The 18234-nt window shown below is 34.6% G+C and overlaps 1 long non-coding RNA gene across 1 annotated transcript; it reads left to right on the top strand.

Moving 5' to 3' along the window:
* Positions 1-13749: 13749 nt before the first annotated feature.
* LOC141391545 (uncharacterized) lies at positions 13750-15072 on the top strand. Its single transcript, XR_012409676.1, has 3 exons — positions 13750-13929; positions 14004-14405; positions 14479-15072. It is a non-coding gene; the product is annotated as an uncharacterized lncRNA (long non-coding RNA).
* The last annotated feature ends 3162 nt before the right edge of the window (positions 15073-18234 follow it).

The raw sequence follows: 18234 nt of genomic DNA, 5'->3' as shown, positions 1-18234 counted from the left end.
GTATATCCAAGAAAATCCTAATTAAGAAGGTTAACCCTGCAAAAGGCTATAATATAAACATGGCCTTAGAGATATTATATGTATAACATATAAATGTAACTTTTTTAAGTATTTCGTGGTAAATTAAAATCCAGAAAATATTAGGCCCTTTCAACGTTTCATTAGGAAATAAATGAAGATTACGAAAATAACTCAAAATTTGACGCGTCAAAATAAAGTTTACACTTTTGCAAACGCAAAAATATTTCTTTGGCAAGTACTCTATGGATTTGTTGTCTAGAGACTTCAATGAGTGATCCGATACACATAGGAGTCAAATATAGCAACATGTTTTTCTTAAATATGGGTGAATGCTTCAGATCCCAGCCCATACGTTACGTAAACCTTTGGTATTAGCCCCATTCCTCTAGATTAGGGTCTTTAATATCGTGTCAATAAAGATGGAATATATTGTTCTCATATTCCGGAACCCATAAAAGCCATTTATCCGCACTCCGTTACTGTAATGGGCAGTAGATAAAGTCTTTCAGTGTTATTAATACTTTGTAGACGATCCTTTGTTTTCTAAAACGGAAGCGCATCGTTTGGGCATCGAGTCGACCAAATTTTGGCACTTCTCTACTGGTATCGCGTTCTACGCAACCTGTATAAGTTGCAAAAGGTCGCCATAATTTGATGGACACTTTCCCCTGCACTTATTTTTGGGCATTAACCTTGCTGAAGACTCATTTGAGAGGCATACTGAAGAAGTATATTTGTCAAAATTTCAATGTAATCTGTTGATTCCAAAAACACTTTGAATACTGTATAGAGACCCCACAGCATAGTAAGAAAATGAGCCCCACACCATGCTGTTACCTCTGTCATATTTAGCCGCCTTCAGAGTATATTTTGGGTTATATTATTGATTTTTAGGTCTTCAACCCTGATAAACTCCTCTATCGGAACAAAACAATATACATATTTGGTTTCATCAGACCAAAGAATGGTACGCAATTTTTCTTAGACCAAGCGATGTGATTTCTAGCAAACTGTATTTTTTGGTGAATACTGTTATACCCTACACCACTACGTGGGAAGTGTATAATTCTTCGATTAAAATGATACTTTTCTGACACTGTGAGCTCTAATGTGGCCACCACAGAGGGTTTTAGAAGTTGTTGATGTGTCAAAATTAATATTTAAGTAGTTTTTTATTTGTAAAGATGTGGTAAAAGGATCTTTTTTAATAATCGAATAACGCATTTATTATTACAGGTGCAATTTTTGGATTTCGGCTACGACTTTTATCTTTGAAGTTCACTTAGCTGAATCCTCCACCATTGTTTTTAAAGATTCTAAGCTTTTTCTATATGAATTTCCTTCTTTATGTAAACATTTAATGATTTATCGAGAAGCGTGATAACAATGCGTATTTTTACCCATATTTGCAAAGAAAAACTAAAAAATACCGGTAGATTTAACATTTAATGAATAGAAATTAATTCATTTTAAACTTTTACTTACAGGAAAGAATCGCAAAAAATAATATCAATTTATTTTTACTAAAACGAAAAACTGTCCTTATTATTTTTCACAGCAGAAATCACGGATTTTACGAAAAATATTTGTTTCGTATAAAAACTAAACAGAAAGAAACCAAAATCGTAACGGGATTTCTTATTGCAATACATGTACATTTTCAAAAACAAATTTCCATCGCAAATTCTTCCATTTTACACAAAGTTGTGAATGTTACTGTCCTTATTATTTTTCACACCACTATATATATATATATATATATATATATATATATATATATATATATATAGCTCTGTTCCAGAACTAAAAAGTTTTTACGATTTTTACCACTTTTACGCATTTTGCGTTCCCGTACACAAAATTTATATGAAAATCCTTTACGACTTTTACAACTTTTACGACTTTTACCACTTTATAAAGTACGGGAACAGGCCATATATGTATATTCAGCGAAATAATGCAAAATTAGTTTTTAGAATTGCATTGCAGGCTTGTGCGGCTGCATTATGTCATGAAATTTTTTTGTTTTTCCCGGTTCCACAGAATTGCTGGCTGTCAATGGTTATGACAGTTTTCATAATTTTACCACCCTCATCCGATAGAACAAAATTTTTGCCAACCTATTAAAAAAGAAAATGTATTTTTTTAAATTTTTATGTATATATGTATTTTATGTATATGCACATGTGCAGTTAGTCAACTAAATTATTGCAAACAATGAATTTTAAAAATTTTGATATTTAATTAGGAATTACTACTTGAAATTCTTACATGACAGACCAAAAATAGTAACCCCACGAATTGACTGGAGAATGATTAAATAAATTGCCATGTTATCAACGTTTACATTTTTTATTTCAGGTTGCATAATTTTCAGTGACAGTCACTGTATATGCCCAGCAAAATTAATTGGAAGTAGTGTAATGTAGACTAGTTCTTTAACGGCATGTTTTGATGCAGTTGAAATGGAGTCGTGAAAAAGGCACTCCGTTCGTTACATTTTATAAGCAGTTGTTAGAGGTCCCTTCAAGTACATAAGTCAGTTTGTACAACCATATAAGCGCGTCGACATCAATTTTTCCAAAAACAGAAAAACGTGATAACATTTCCAAAATTTTTTATTTATTTATTTAAAATTATACTTATAGTAAATATAAGGATAATTACAAAAGTGGTAAAAGCATTAGCTACAAAGGCTATCAGCTTATACATTGATATAAATGATTAAAACCCGAAAATCCAACACAGGTTAGATTCAATAATATTTTTTGTTTATAATAAAGACTAAACTATAGAGACGTGGAGTATCACCCCTCGTTGAACAAAAAATTAAAAAAAAACACACAATAATTTTGAATTTTTTCTTTAAAAATAAATCCTTACAGTCACTTCGGTATTTTTGAAAAAGTTTAACTTTGACAGAACGTTACTGTCTGTATGTGTGTGTGTTTTGTATTTTAAAAACAAAAGCCCAACGAAACATGAATTACAATTCATTGCAAAGGAAAATTATTTGTTTTACGAATGAAAACATTTAATAAGTTTCGGTCGCGGATTTTGTGTTTTAAATGTGATTTTGGGACTCAACGTATTTGGGTAATACGGACGCTCAGAGAGCGTTGTTTTGGTAGGTTGGTGAAATATTTGTGTACGCTCCGTCGTTATTTAGGTTTAGCAGTAAAGAAGTTACATTTATATGTTATACATATAATATCTCGGTGTAATAATGCAATAAAAAAATTTTGAGAGGTGGAAACTTTATTTTGATGCTCACTGTATGTATATTTATTAATTGTATTTATTCTAGTTATGTTTGCTAAATTATTTTTGATAAATTGAAGCACATGCCCTCAGTCCTTCCCCCATAGTTTTTATGCCTTCTGCCATCATTCTAGTGCGATGGTGCTCAAAATATTTTATGCATTAGTAATGAACGTAAACAAACAAAACGATTCCCTCACAAATCACACAAAGCAACAAACTTTTCAGCTTCTCTGAATCGTTTCATTCTCCCAACCAAAACAAAACCACAAACTTTTCAATTTAAAAAGATGAAAACCGTACAATTGCTGAAATGTACTCCGGCTATGCTTGCCGAGCTATTTCATTCACCACCGAAACAAAAATAATTTTTGGCAAACGTTTGCTGTGCGTTATGGTCAATGACACACTCAGGCACACACACATATGTTATTGCTTAAGACCCTGTAAGTTAGCATCAGCATACCGCAGGGAATTTTATCAACCACCAAACGTTTTTGATTTATTCACATGTGTTTAGTACTATTTCGTTTTCTATCTGCTCTTGTGGAGTGGAGTACTTTTCGTTTTGTTCGTACTCACGAATGCCAACATCTAAAGACAAACATATTGCATTTACCCCCTGTTTTTGTAACTTATTTTTGTTCGTTCGTCTATATTCGTAATAATTTAGGCATCCATAGCTCAGCCCCAAGAAGACATACACATCTAATTTTTCGTATACCCGTTCCAAATATCGTTAAGAATTCCTCATTTAAAAATCAGCGTTCTACATTTGCGCTAAAGCAAATAAATCGATCTACAAAATTTGACAATTCGTGTGAGAAGAAAAAATTTTTTTACAAAAACTGGGGGTTAATGTTAAACATTTACTAACAGAGTTTTTTTTTCAGCTGGTTTTTTTTTTGGCTATTTCTTCTCTTTCTTTATGTTTTCTTTTTGATCCGTTTCTTGTGTAATTTCTTCACCATCTTCCAGAAGCAACTATAGATCCTGTTTCAATTGAAAACATACATATATGTATTGATACCATATTCGTTTCTAAATCCGTCATCGGTTCCAATGAGATTGGTCTGTTCCCAGTAAGAGCTAGTTGTCTTTTCCTCTCACGATATTTTTGGCAAGTTCGGCTTTTGAAGTCCTTCCATACCTACAAAGAATAAATTAACCAATAACATATTAACTATTAATTGCAACTACCTACCGTTTGCCATTGGTCAACAGCCGTGTCTGCACCTCCAAGCCCGTTAAGCGGAGTGGGTAACCCACCCCACTTCTTATTGTTTTCGTATTTTCGTGCAATTTCAAAAATGTTCCGCTTGCCAATTCCGGATTAACGGCCATACAGTTCACCATATTTCGAATTTGCTCCTTAGAGGCTTGACTTCGTTTAGTAGCCATTCTACAAAAAATCTTGACTATGCGTTCACACACATACAGTATTGGCAAGACAATAGTAAAGTTACAAACCATTTTCACCAATACATTCAAACTTTTCTCTATACATATTTAAACATTTATAAATGAATTTGTGAAAAAGGCATTTGTAAACGCCGGGTTAAACTTATGTATGCTATTTATTTTCCATTTCAAATCATTAATACTTACGTGGAATACAATGAACATTGACTCGAAATTTTCGCAGAATATGGTTTTAGAAATATCTTCTTTTCGTTGTTATTTTTATTTTATTTATTTTTGACAACTTCAATTTACAGAGTTACCGCTTTAAAATATTTATTTTCGATAGATTTTTAACATGAGTTACTGAATAACACAATCGTTACTGCAAACCACAATACCTGGCGATAAAAATAACACCTCGACAGTCGATCACAGTTACAGAATAGGCCTACAGGAGTCAATGGTACTGAAACTGGCTTACAATTCTCCATACTGTACTAATTCAAAATTTCATTTATAAAGGTAGCTTGACATATTTTAATCTCACCAGTTTTTCGATCTCGGTGAACTTCCATTCCCAGGAAGTGCTCCAACAATCCTTTATCGGTTACTTCAAAATTGGTTTCAATTTCCTCCTTCAGTTTCAAAAGTTCCTTTTCACGTTCACATCCAATTATTACATTATCCACATAGACAGCTATTATCATTAAATGACCTTTTCGATTTGACTTATATAAACAAGGTTCGTTGTCACATCTTTGAAAACTTATCTTGCACAGAAAGTCATTTAGCGTGGAGTTCCACTCCCGACCCGCTTGTTCACGGCCGTAAAGGGATTTGTTTTAAGCGCAGGACTTTATTTTTGTTCTTCTCATCGATAAATGCTTCTGGCTGATGCATATAGATTTCTTCATGCAAATCTCCATGTAAATGCGCCGTGACAACATCAAGTTGGCGCAAGTGCATTTTATGTTCTACGGCTAATGCAAGTATCATTCGAATAGTTGAATATCTTACCACAGACAAAAAATTGTCATTGTAGTCTATGCCGAATTTTTGATTACAACCTTTACTAGGCGTTTACACCAGACAGTTTGTCTTCAAATACAACTCTGATTTACTAACACATACATACATTTGTCTTTTGTCTCCCAGCTGTCCATCATTTTTTCACAGACAGCAGGGTTAACAAATTTTTGATATTTTCGTAAAAAAGAAGTGATATGATAATTGAAATGTGTTGACAACAAAAGAACATGAACAAAAACAAAATATGTGGACGGAAAACAAGAAGAAATCGATGATTTTCATTCAAAAGTTTACAACTGTTTTTGCAGTTGTCGGGACGCCTACGTCACACAGGCAAGTTTTGGTATTTTGACAATCAATATATGAAGTCCTGTCACTTGTAAACGCAGGGTTAGCGACTAAACGTTCTTTTCTTCGTATTCTTTTGATGATGAGAAAGCATCTAATTCTCCATGACTTGCTTCCATTTGATACATAATTTACTGGAAAGTGCTTCTATATACGTTTTAGGAATACTATCCTCCACCACATTATTCGTTGTTATCTTCTTTTCGTGAGGCATCAGGTCTACCATTTCTTATCATTTTCAGGATTTTCTTGCTCATCTGAAGAAGGAAATCCAAGAAAATCTTCGGTTTCTTGAACTTCAGCTTCGACAGATTCCTGCGTTCCTAAATTTTCCGATGGCACGAAAAAGTACATATCTGTCACTTGCTCTTGAGAATTTACTAATGCTTTATCTTCACCAAAGATGGGACTTTCCACAACATGTTTAGATTTCTGTTCGTAGGCCTATACGCTTTAGATACTAATGAATATACAACCATGAATTCTCTCGATTTTTTCTTGAAACTTTCCAGTTGACTTTTTGTTCAGCACAACAGCTTTTGAACCAAAAACTCCCAAATGATTAACATTTGGTTTCCGAACAGACCTCCATTGGTGTAGAGTTTTCCAAACTTTTTGATGGGCATCTATTTCTTAGATATGTTGCAGTAGCAACCGCCTCGGCCCACAAACTTTGATCGAGTCCAGATTCAATAAGAAGACAACGTCGCATTTCAACTAATGTGCGATTTGCTCTTTCCGCTACAACATTTTGCTGTGAGGTGTAGGGAACAGTTAGTTGTCTCTTAATCCCATTAGTTTTAAGATAACTGTTAAATTCGTTGCTAAGGTATTCTCCACCATTATCGCTTCTAAAAGCTTTAATTTTGCATGTTTGCAATTCCACCATGCTCTTGAATGCCTTAAATTTTCTTCTTCGGACTTTATCTTCATGAAATATGTAAATATCCTGCGGGATTTATCATCGATATATGTATGTCACGAAGTACTTTGATCCACCCAACGAATCACCGTTCATCGGACGTCCGAATGAATCACTTCAATCAAGTCCTTCGATTTTCTCTCCGATTGTTTGGAAACGACGCAATGTGTATTTTTCCAATCATACACATATCACATTTGTCGCTACAGTGGGAGTTGAATGTAACGCCAGTGACCAAATTCTTAGGGCATAACTCTTTCAAGCTCTGATAAGTTTGGTGTTCAAATCTTCTATGTCATAGACTATCGGAAGTGCTAATAGAACAAATTTGATTACTTATACATCTTTGAAAAATTTCACGGAGCATCCATTTTTTTTCCTTTATAAAAGTTTTCATTTCACATTTTCATAGAAAGAGAATTGAGCCCCTGGATTTGTATTCCAGCTTCTGCCAATTGATCTGAAATGCTTGAAATTTTTTTCGAATTTTCAGACATATTTTTTCTTTATTTGATGTACTGCAATTTTTGATATAGTTCAGCTAGGAAGGTTTCACACAAAGAGTCAATGAAGCAAGAGCCTTCTCATCAACATCATACCAGGCTTGCTTTTGTTACGCAGTCCAACTAGAAACTTTCTTTACATCACCTTTTATATGTTTCCAGCATCCTGAGTGAATGAGCACACTGCGCATTTGCACGGACCACGTCTCATAATTATTTTCATTTAGCTTCTCAATCTGGAATATTGGAGACCACACAATCCAATTCCGCTTAAAATTGACCACAACGTTCTGCGCGCATACCCTCTTGGTTATGTGTGTTCTTTCTTCTTTTCGGAAAGATTTCCTCTTAAATATTTGCCTTTTAAGCGGAAAACACAATTATTAAATTTTATACATACAAACTTTTTTTAGGAACATAAAAAAAATTTTGAAATTTAGAACAACTCTACTAGACGACAAGAAATAGAAAAAAATAGAATGAAAAATATTTGACATTCTCAAAATACAATACCATAGACTAATGAGTATACAGACGACGGATTACTCAATTTTTACGCGGTCAAGTCACTCAAACCAGAAAACTTTGGGGATAATGACAAAATTTTGTTGCATATTTTTGTCTGAGGATATACGAGTAGTTCCCATCAAAAACTAACACTATGTAGACTTTTGTCAGAACAAAATATTTGTTAAGGTGCATTTTTTTGGCATTTTATGTTGAGTTTCTCACTGCTAAACCTAAATAACGACGGGACGTACACAAATATTTCACCAACCTACCAAACAAACGCTCTCTGAGCGTCCGTATTACCCAAATACGTTGAGTCCCAAATCACATTTAAAACACAAAACCCGCGACCGAAACTTACTTAAACGTTTTCATTCGTAAAACAAATAATTTTCCTTGCAATGAATTGTGTTTCATGTTTCGTTGGGCTTTTGTTTTTAAAATACAAAACACACACACATACAAACAATAACGTTCTGTCAAAGTTAAACCTTTTCAACTCACAAAAAGTATACGCTCGACGTATTTCGGCAGTTCTCATAAGAATACATGTGTTCTACTTTTTTCACCACACACGCCCTGGGTATAAGTCCGTTTATAGGTATGGTCCTTAGTTACCACCATAGACTAATGAAAAGATAGACGACGGAATGCTCTCACCGAGTATGTTCGAATTGAGTGTGCTGAAAAAGCAACTCAAAATAAAATGCCAAAAAATACAATTTAATAAATATTTTGTTCTGGCAAAAGGCAACTTGGGGTTAGTTTTTAATGGGAACAATATCCTCAGACAAAAATATACATAAAAATATTGCCATTTTCCGCAAAAATCGTCTTCGAACTTTTTTGAGGTTTCGTGTTTGAGTAGCTTGACGACGCAAAATTGAGTATTCCTTCGTCTATCTTTTCATTAGTCTATGTAAAAAGTAGGCCTCATATCATTGCACTCATTGATATGAGAGAAATCGGCTCATGTTATGTGCTGTCAACCGACTCAAACAGAAGAACTCAAAATTGTTCGAAGGCAATTTTTGGGGAGAAAGGAAATGTTTTCTTCTGGGCCAAATACATACGGTCCGTTGTGCGACGCGTTGCGCGTGGAAAACAACAACCACATGAAAAATGTGTAAGTGATGCCAAGTTTGTTCTTGGAGTTTTCATGTGGTTGTTGTAACGCAACGCTCATGGCCCCGGCACATACGGTCCGTTGCGAGTCGCGTCACGCGTTAAAAACAACAACCACATGAAAAATGTGTAAGTGATGCCAAGTTTGTTCTTGAAGTTTTCATGTGGTTGTTGTAACGCAACGCTCAACGTGCCGCATGTGCAGCGGCCTTCAACGCGTCGTATGTGCAGAGGCCTTTCTATATAAGGATGTAGATTTCGTCAAAATATAACCCCATACAGTAATTGTTAGAACAAAATATTTATAAAATCATGTTTATTGGCATTTTAATTGAGTGATTCTGTCAACAAACTCAATGTTAACAACATTGGTGAGAGCATTTCTTTGTTTATACAATTAATTTGTATAGAAACCATAGCTTTTTCCGTACTTTTTAATAGTAAAACTCGTATAAGAGAAAAAGAGAGAAAAATTGGTCTCACACAAAAGTTTTTTTTTAAAAAGTTCGGGAACATAAAATAAAAGAAGTCAAAACAGCTGGAACAAACATAGACTAAGCCCGTGTTTAGACACACGGGAAAGTAAATTCAGTTTTTAGGCAATAGGGGGTAGGAAAGAGTATTGAGGAGCTCTTTCCTCTCCGCTCTCTCCCAAAAACTCTATTTACTTTCCCGAGAAATTTGTGTGTCTAAACCACTGTTGGGCAGAAATGCTCGGCCTCATACACAAAAGTGTAAAAAATACATGAGTCTCTCGCAATTTGCCCACCATTGGTCTAAACACAGACTAATGAAAAGATAGACGACGGAATGCTCTCACCGAATATGTTCGAATTGAGAACAGAATCAATCGTCGCTTGCTTTGCTTGCTTCCCCAAATGTCAAATTATAAAGGAATGCCAGGGCCTCTTTGCAAATCCACCTGCGTTCACCTTTAGGAGGCTCTGGCATTCCTTTATAATTTGACATTTGGGGAGCAAGCAAAGCTAGCGACGTTGATTCTTTTCTGGCCTTAACCGCTTACAGATTTTCAATCTGTTGCATCTGAAGCCCAGTCAGCATTCACGAATCCAATTAATATTTCATATTTAGGTTTAAATTGCAGTTTGTATGATATCGTTCCCCTGAGGTACCTTACAATTCGTTCAGATCCCTTTTATCCTTTTAAATTGAGGACAGTTTGCTCCCAGCAATAATCAAGTCATCGACTTATAGAATAACTACCAAATCATCATCGTGAGAATTGCTTACTGATCGTGTGTACCCCGCTTTAGTTTTGTGTAAAGGCAGTAGTCATGTTTAGATCTGCTGAACCGCAGCGAAATAATATGGTCATTGAACTTTGTATTCTAACAACGTGGTGCTTGTTTGAGTCCATATGCACGTCCTTTTTAAGATCTCCATGTAGAAAAGCTATTTTTACGCCTAGCTGATGAAATATAAAATTCCGTTTCATGCCAACAGCAAGTAACAAACGTATGGTAGTTAAGTTTGCGACGGGTGCATACGTTTCGAAAACATCTACCCCCTCTTGTTGAAGGTATCCTTTAGCTACAAAACGAAATTTATATTTAGTTGGATGTACATTTTTGTCTTCGTTTATTCGAAAAATCCATTAGGATTTAACAACTTTACATTTCTCGGAGCTTCAACCTCTTCCCATACCTGGTTCTTTTTCAATGACGTTACTTCGTCAGCAATTGCATCATACCATTTGGCAGCATCTTCCAATCCAGAAATTTCTTTATAACTTTCCGGTATGCCTTTTGATAAAACTGTTGTTTCGAATCCAGTGATGAAGTTCAAAAGTTTACTAGGTAATCTTCATTCTCTCGTGCTGTGGCGAGCAGAATCTTGAGTCAAAGTTGTATCATTATTTACAGTTTCACCTTCATCATGCAACTCATCATTTGGTATCACTGGGGCACTTTCAGCAATAGGAAGTCCAGCAGGCTCATCAGACACAACAGATTCATTTGGTTCAGTAGACACGATAATACCATTCTCCCCCTCTTGGTCGCGACTTCTTTTTACAAATATTGTTTCACCACTTTTATCATCAGTAGTGGGATTCTGTAACTTTTTTTCTACCGAACCGAAATCGTTAATTAACGAAAATGTTCGGTTGAAATACCGAAAGTGCTATTCTGTATTTCAATGTTATCGATACAAAAATTTTACCGACGAATATCGGTAGAACGACGGAATTTTAAAGAAGATGTACGTCATTTCAAAATGAAAAGCCTATACGAAGTATATACATTATTCTAATTTTTAAACGTTTCTTGTTATTTTTAGGAGAAATGGAAAAAATCACGCTTTAAACGACATAATGCTTATTCAAAATTAACATATTTCAAATTTCTAATGAAATTATTTAAATCACAATTGTATCATGGCAGAACTACCAGGTAGTGGCATCGTAAAATTTTGAATATGTTATGTCAAAACTTTCTTTATGTTGTTGGGGAAATTACAACAAAAATAATTTTTTTTATAAAGGAATTTGACTTTTCATATTCGATCAGCTGGTGTGATACCACTACCTGGTAGTTCTGCCATGAATTGTATATAAAATGATTATGTTTCAAATTACATGCAGAAAAATTCAACCTAAAAATCAAAAATCGTAGTTAAAACTATTAATGTACGTTTACATATAGCTATATTTATTTTATTTTTTTATTTTATTGTAAAATCCATTGGGTATACGTAAAAATTCTCATAACCCGACAAGTTCTAATGTAAACGTGGTGTAATATGCGACAAATTGGTTGAACTGTTTTTTTTTTCAGAATTTAGGTGTGTTCGTTTACTCAACAATTTGTACAAATTTGTACAAGTCCAGTAACTTCTTGTAATCGACTAAGGTCTTTTGCATTGTATTGTAGAGTAAACAAACAACATCCAGTAACAATTCGTACAAATTTTGAGTAAACGAACACACATTTTGTATGATGTGGAGGGGTATTTTTAATTCGATCGAATATTGAGTGAAAAAGAAGATGTAGAATCCTAACATTCAATATGTATATTTTGAGCAGGATTTTTTAAATTTTTTTATTGATGTTATTTCAGAATTACGTATTATCAGGGAATATGACGACCATGGTGATATTCTTTCTTTTATTGTTGATGCTAATCGAAACCACCAATACATTTTTATATAGGTTACGGAATATATCCTTAAAAATATTTTGTTCGTACTGAAAATAATTATTTTTTCTCAGAGATTTTTCGCGAAATTCTGGAGGTTACCAAATGACCCCCAATTTCATCCATTATATTAAAAAATGTATCCATTTCCAATTTGTAAAGTGTCATAAGCTTCCTATTACTTAGATTGAAAGGATCCACCATATGTCGCAGAATTTTCATTTTTATGCGTAAAGAAATGTATCTCAGCTTAACTTTTTATTTGCCATGAAATATATTCCAAAATCATTTCTTAAACATTTGATTTTCATTGATTTTTTGTTTTTTCAAAATAGTCTGGCTTAATCCCATTGTTGTTGTTTTAATATTTTAAAACAACTATTTTATTAGTGGAAAAGATTTGGCATTGTTCGCCAAGGGGTAAGGCAGGGAATACTATAGTTTCGATCCACGCCACTGGATCTCATCAGTTCCCTTGTTTCTTGTTTGTGGATATTCTCCACCGAAGTTATTTATCAATAACTTCTTCAACAAGAAACGTTTTATACCCAAACATCAATCGTCAGCTCGAAGTATAAAGGTAAGCAAAGAAAAAAGTTCAATGAGAAGTTTTTCCTTGGCAACCTCATACAACTCCGACGAAAGTGTCTGCGAAACAATTCAAACCTCTTCCACTTGTGTGTGTTGTCGAATTTCGACAAATGCACACACCAAAATTTGGTTGGTCTGCTTTACAGCAAAAACAACACACGTCGTGCCAGTGTCTTCAATTTGAAGCATTGTGGCGTTTTTTTTTTTTTTTTTTTTATTGGGATAGCGTTTGCAATTTTGTTTTTTCAAAATAGTCTGGCTTAATCCCATTGTTGTTGTTTTAATATTTAAAAACAACTATTTTATTAGTGGAAAAGATTTGGCATTGTTCGCCAAGGGGTAAGGCAGGGAATACTATAGTTTCGATCCACGCCACTGGATCTCATCAGTTCCCTTGTTTCTTGTTTGTGGATATTCTCCACCGAAGTTATTTATCAATAACTTCTTCAACAAGAAACGTTTTATACCCAAACATCAATCGTCAGCCCCTTGGCGAACAATGCCAAATCTTTTCCACTAATAAAATAGTTGTTTTAAAATATTAAAACAACAACAATGGGATTAAGCCAGACTATTTTGAAAAAACAAAATTGCAAACGCTATCCCATGGCAGAATAAGAAGGTAATCTCATTTGAAAAAACCGTCCTTGAGCTGTCAAATACAACCCTGTATCGAAACAGTATACATAAATGTTGTTTTTGTAATTGTATGTAAATGACAACAAGACTGTTTGTTTACTTTTTATTTATTTTTTGTACATAATGAATAAATTGTGATTACGGGAATAAATTGGAAATTGGTCAAGTGATGTCGCAAAATGAACAAATTTGTGTTAAGTTATCATTTTATTGGTCAATGGAGGACGCTTCTGCGGTTGCAAAACAAAATATTTTAATGAGTTTGGAATGAATTTCCAAGCAAAATGGCAAAAGAAACAGATTGTGAAAATATAGAAAATTCGCTAAAATAAAATTCCGGAAAACAATAAGCGAATCAAAAAATAAAGCATTTGTTTGCTTACGATATCTACCAATTGATGTGTGCCATCAAACTGGCCTGTAAGTTAATTATTGGGTTGGTTATTGAATGGGTTTATATTTGTATGTATATATTGAGTGTGTGCTTCTTACAGATCACCAAACCTCTGCTGAAATATTGGATATTGGTCAAGTTGTTGCTCGTGCTCCCCGTGGATTTGTTGGTGGTACTCATCTTTCTAGCATTTTAAGGGTCACATCATTCATGTCGTCTTTGAATTCCCTTTGGTAATTTTTTATTAACATGATTGCGTTCGAAATAGCTACTGAAGGTACTGCCTTGGGATCATATCGAGATACATGACCATGTCGGAAAATATATATTCCTAGACAAAAATTATACATCGTTGGAATCAGGTTAAAAAGCTCTATCTGTGGTGAAAATATAGCCTTCTACGTTTGGTGACTCTAATAGAAAGATAAGGCAATTTTCTTTTTGGAATTTTATGCGAATAGCATTCAAACCCTCGGTAGCTGCTAGAAAAAACCTTCTTTTGGTAAGTGTGAGTTTGAAATGAATACTTTCTAACGAGACAACTTAAGCCAACAAATTAACCCCCCTCTTTTTAGCCAATTATCTTTTGGAAATGCTACTGTGCTGACCATGTGGTTGCCGCATCGTATAGCACAAGGAGGAAGGTCGTGACTTTCGTAACAACCTAGGCATTGAAACTAAGTGATTTGAGATCAATTTGTTGGTATTAGCATATGGTGCCCATATTTGTTGTTTCGTCATCTGGGCCGGTTCTGCATTCGCTCCATTTAACGAACTCTTACGCAACACAAATGGACAATACCGATTTGTATTGCCCCTTAATCTGAAGAAATCCAGGAGGTGCCCCGTGATCCACGCAATGTTTTTCGTTGTGTTCGTCGTCTCAATCCCTTCCCCAAATTTCTCCGCCGACACGCTGCGTTGGCTGATGACAAGCGTACCATTGCCAAGACTGTCGCCAAATAAAACAACGTTGAATTGGGCAATCCCATGGCAGCGGGTTCTTTCTTACCGGGTTGACCCGTCTCTGCCAGCGGGTGGCAAACCAAAATCAAACCTAAGCTTCTACTTAGGTTTTTATGCTGCTACAACACCGTTGAATTGGGTACTACCAAAGTTCCTCAACAGCGCTATAATGCTATAGAAGGCATTTTAAGCTAGAAAGAAGAACCGCCACTGCCCCCAACAAGACGTAAACTTTTGAAAACTTATGATCTTTGTATTGTATTTTGAAAAGCTACAAAATATAAAAGAATATAAAAAAAACAACTTATCTATTTACAGCGTATATTTCCTAGTAAAACCACATCTATGTATGTTTATTTTAGGTAGGCTATTGTCCATTTTGGAACTGGATGATCTAATTTGGAAAGTCATTTCGATAGTTATCGTGCCAAATAGTCATGTTAGTTTTTCGCAGTTTGATTTTTTGGGATTTGAGTCATTATGTCAGGAAGCAAGGACTTCACCATGTTGGGGAGTAATATTGATCAATATCAGTTATTTTTCAATTATTGTGACCACCAGCCATTTACATTAGTCACTGTAGGATTCCAATATATCTGGAGCATGGACTTGACCACATATCACTGTAAACAGGACCACAAGGAATACGTTGTTATACATTTTAAAATTATCCTCAAATTATATAGTCCACACCTGATCTAGGCCCGAAAGAAATGTTACGAGCAACAATATTTGGAACAAATTAGTTGTTCCTTTCGAGAGTTACCGAGCGCACAATTTTAGCGAAAATGTTTGAGGAAGATGTAGATTTATGGCCCATTCTCGAAATTGATCAATGTTTCGACATATTCGGCTGATCCGTTCAAGAGTTTTCCTCCAGCCAGACGGAGGTACAGGTATAAATTGACTCATAATTGTCTGAAAATGTTTAATTAAAAAATTTCAAATTAAATTGGTTTAGAATTTGGAATGTAAATAAACCTGACATGTGTATATTTTAACGTATACCTACAAAGTTTGTCAAAATCATTTTGTCAATGAAGGGACGGCAAAGCGAATACAACTCTGTGAGCTGTGAGCGTGAGGTTACCTTGTATCATTGTATCATGACGCTATCCCAATAAAAAAAAAACGCCACAATGCTTCAAATTGATTTTTTTGTTTAAAATATGAAAATTCTTTTATGTCGGTAGACTTAACGACTCCTTTTTTCGTCGGTAACTGACCGATGATTTTCGATAATTACCGACATAAAAATCGGTAGAATTTGTGTACAGAATATCGCTTACTATCGACATTTGTTGTTAATTCCATGGGTAGAGAGTTACAGAATCCCACTATAGGTGTCAAAGAATAACAAGAATTCAGCCCCAGGATTGGCCTTTTGATAACAACCTGGAAAACATCTAAAACAGCTATGGGCATTTTATTTTTAAATTTAGTTTTATATTCTAAAACCACGCCCAAAAAGAAATCGTTGTTGTTGCACCACAGGCCAACCCGGAAAAATAACATTCTGATTCTTGTTTATTGCTGCTTTTCACGGTAAAATATAAATAAATTAACAAAAGAAGCAATAATGTGTAAGTCGAAAAACTATTTTGATTGGTAACTGAAAATTTGCCGTAAATTTAAAATGTCAAGGCGAAAATGATTTTATTCGCCTTGTTTACATATTTTGACGTTTTATGTTACCAGAATAGTTGCTTTGTTGTAATTTTCGCCGTTGCTGCTACCTCCTTATTGTATCCACAGTTGTTACCGAAATTGGTAACTTTTTTGGGGGTTGGTAATTTGGTAACTTCGTTTTTGGTTTGGTAATTTTTTAAGGTTTGAACAACTATTTTGCTTTTCTTTTATTATTTTCCACATTACTCAACACTCAGAAAAAAACATTAAAACTACTGTGTGAACGTGTGATAAATTGTTCAACGGCGTAATAGGCAAATATCATAGTTAGGGTCTTTGTTCACATTGATATTATGCGCCTATAGTGCCTGTTTTTTTCTTGCAAAATATTTTCTGACATCCGGATAATGTGGTAGAATCCTTCAGAAAATCGACAGATACTCTTCAAATGCTGCAATATCAGAATGATGAACTACACCAAAATTCTCTTAAGAAGTGTTTTATTCCCATAAAGAAAAGTAAATACGGAATTTGTGCTACTTCAGTTGGACAATGTGGCTTCAATGTTTCAATGTGTCACTGAAGATTTCAAAAATCGGGCGGTACATTTTTTTGGGTTCTTTACCCAAACATGGACCTATGCCAACATTTCTCTGTAAATATAATTGTTAGCCATTAATTTATTACCAAATTTAAGACACGTCGCTTAGATAATGTGGTAAAACAATTCAAAATACCGAAAATCGGTCGGTATCGATCTATTAGGGCTATATCAAAACAAGTAAAAGAGGGCTATAGTCGGACGGGGCCGACCATGTGATACCCTACACCACTTCCCCTAGACACTAGTTTTTCGCGGAATTTATTTATATGATTGCGAAGTCTCCCTTGTTCCTTCGAGGATGTTGTGGGAATATACGAGTATGTATGTATGACTGCGACAAGTTATATATTATTTTCATTATTTCGTAACGGACAGATGGACCATTTTGGCTACATATACACATACATATATCTTCAAAAAATTAAAAACTTGTATTAACAAAAAAAAAAAAAAAAAAACAAGTGCGCAAAGGCTATAGTCGGAATGGGGCCGACCATGTTATACCCTACACCACTACCCCTGAGCATAATCTTTTCACTGATAAACAATTTCTATAATATGGATAATATGCCTCTTTCTCTCTGGGACCCCCATAAGCAACCAAAATTTAGTGACCATCCGATCAAAATTGCGACATGTAGCGCGTTTGCAAAAAATGGAAGAATTGGATATATTACTGAATTTTGTGATACTCGGTTGTTTGCCCACTTACGCCAACATACTTTACATTAATATAAAGGATATCTTTTTTTCTTCCTACCAGAAGCGAAGATATTCGGATAAGAAAAAAAAAGTTGACTTTTCTCCACATAAACTTTTTGCTTATCCGACTCCTGAATATTATCCGACTATCACCAAACTTAATAGGCTTCTTCCTCTGAGGGACCCGCATCAACTCCCAAGAAATTCGTGACGATCCGATCAAAATTGCGACCTGTAGCGTGATTACAAAAAAATCGGAAAATGGGATGCATTACCGACTATTGCGATATCTCTGTTGTTTCACCACCTACGACAACCTACATTACATCGTTGTAAAGGTGATATTTTCTACTTTGAAATAAAACGTTAACTTTTTCTCCATTTTGTCCATTTAGACCCCTGAATATTATCCGACCATCACCAAAATCAA

The sequence above is a fragment of the Musca autumnalis genome, unplaced genomic scaffold, assembly GCF_047663935.1.
Source record: "Musca autumnalis isolate F117 unplaced genomic scaffold, ASM4766393v1 scaffold_1, whole genome shotgun sequence".
In the NCBI taxonomy this organism is placed as follows: Eukaryota; Metazoa; Arthropoda; class Insecta; order Diptera; family Muscidae; genus Musca; species Musca autumnalis.
The sequence above is the reverse complement of the archived record's forward strand: the minus strand, read 5'-3'. Positions and strand labels throughout refer to the sequence as shown.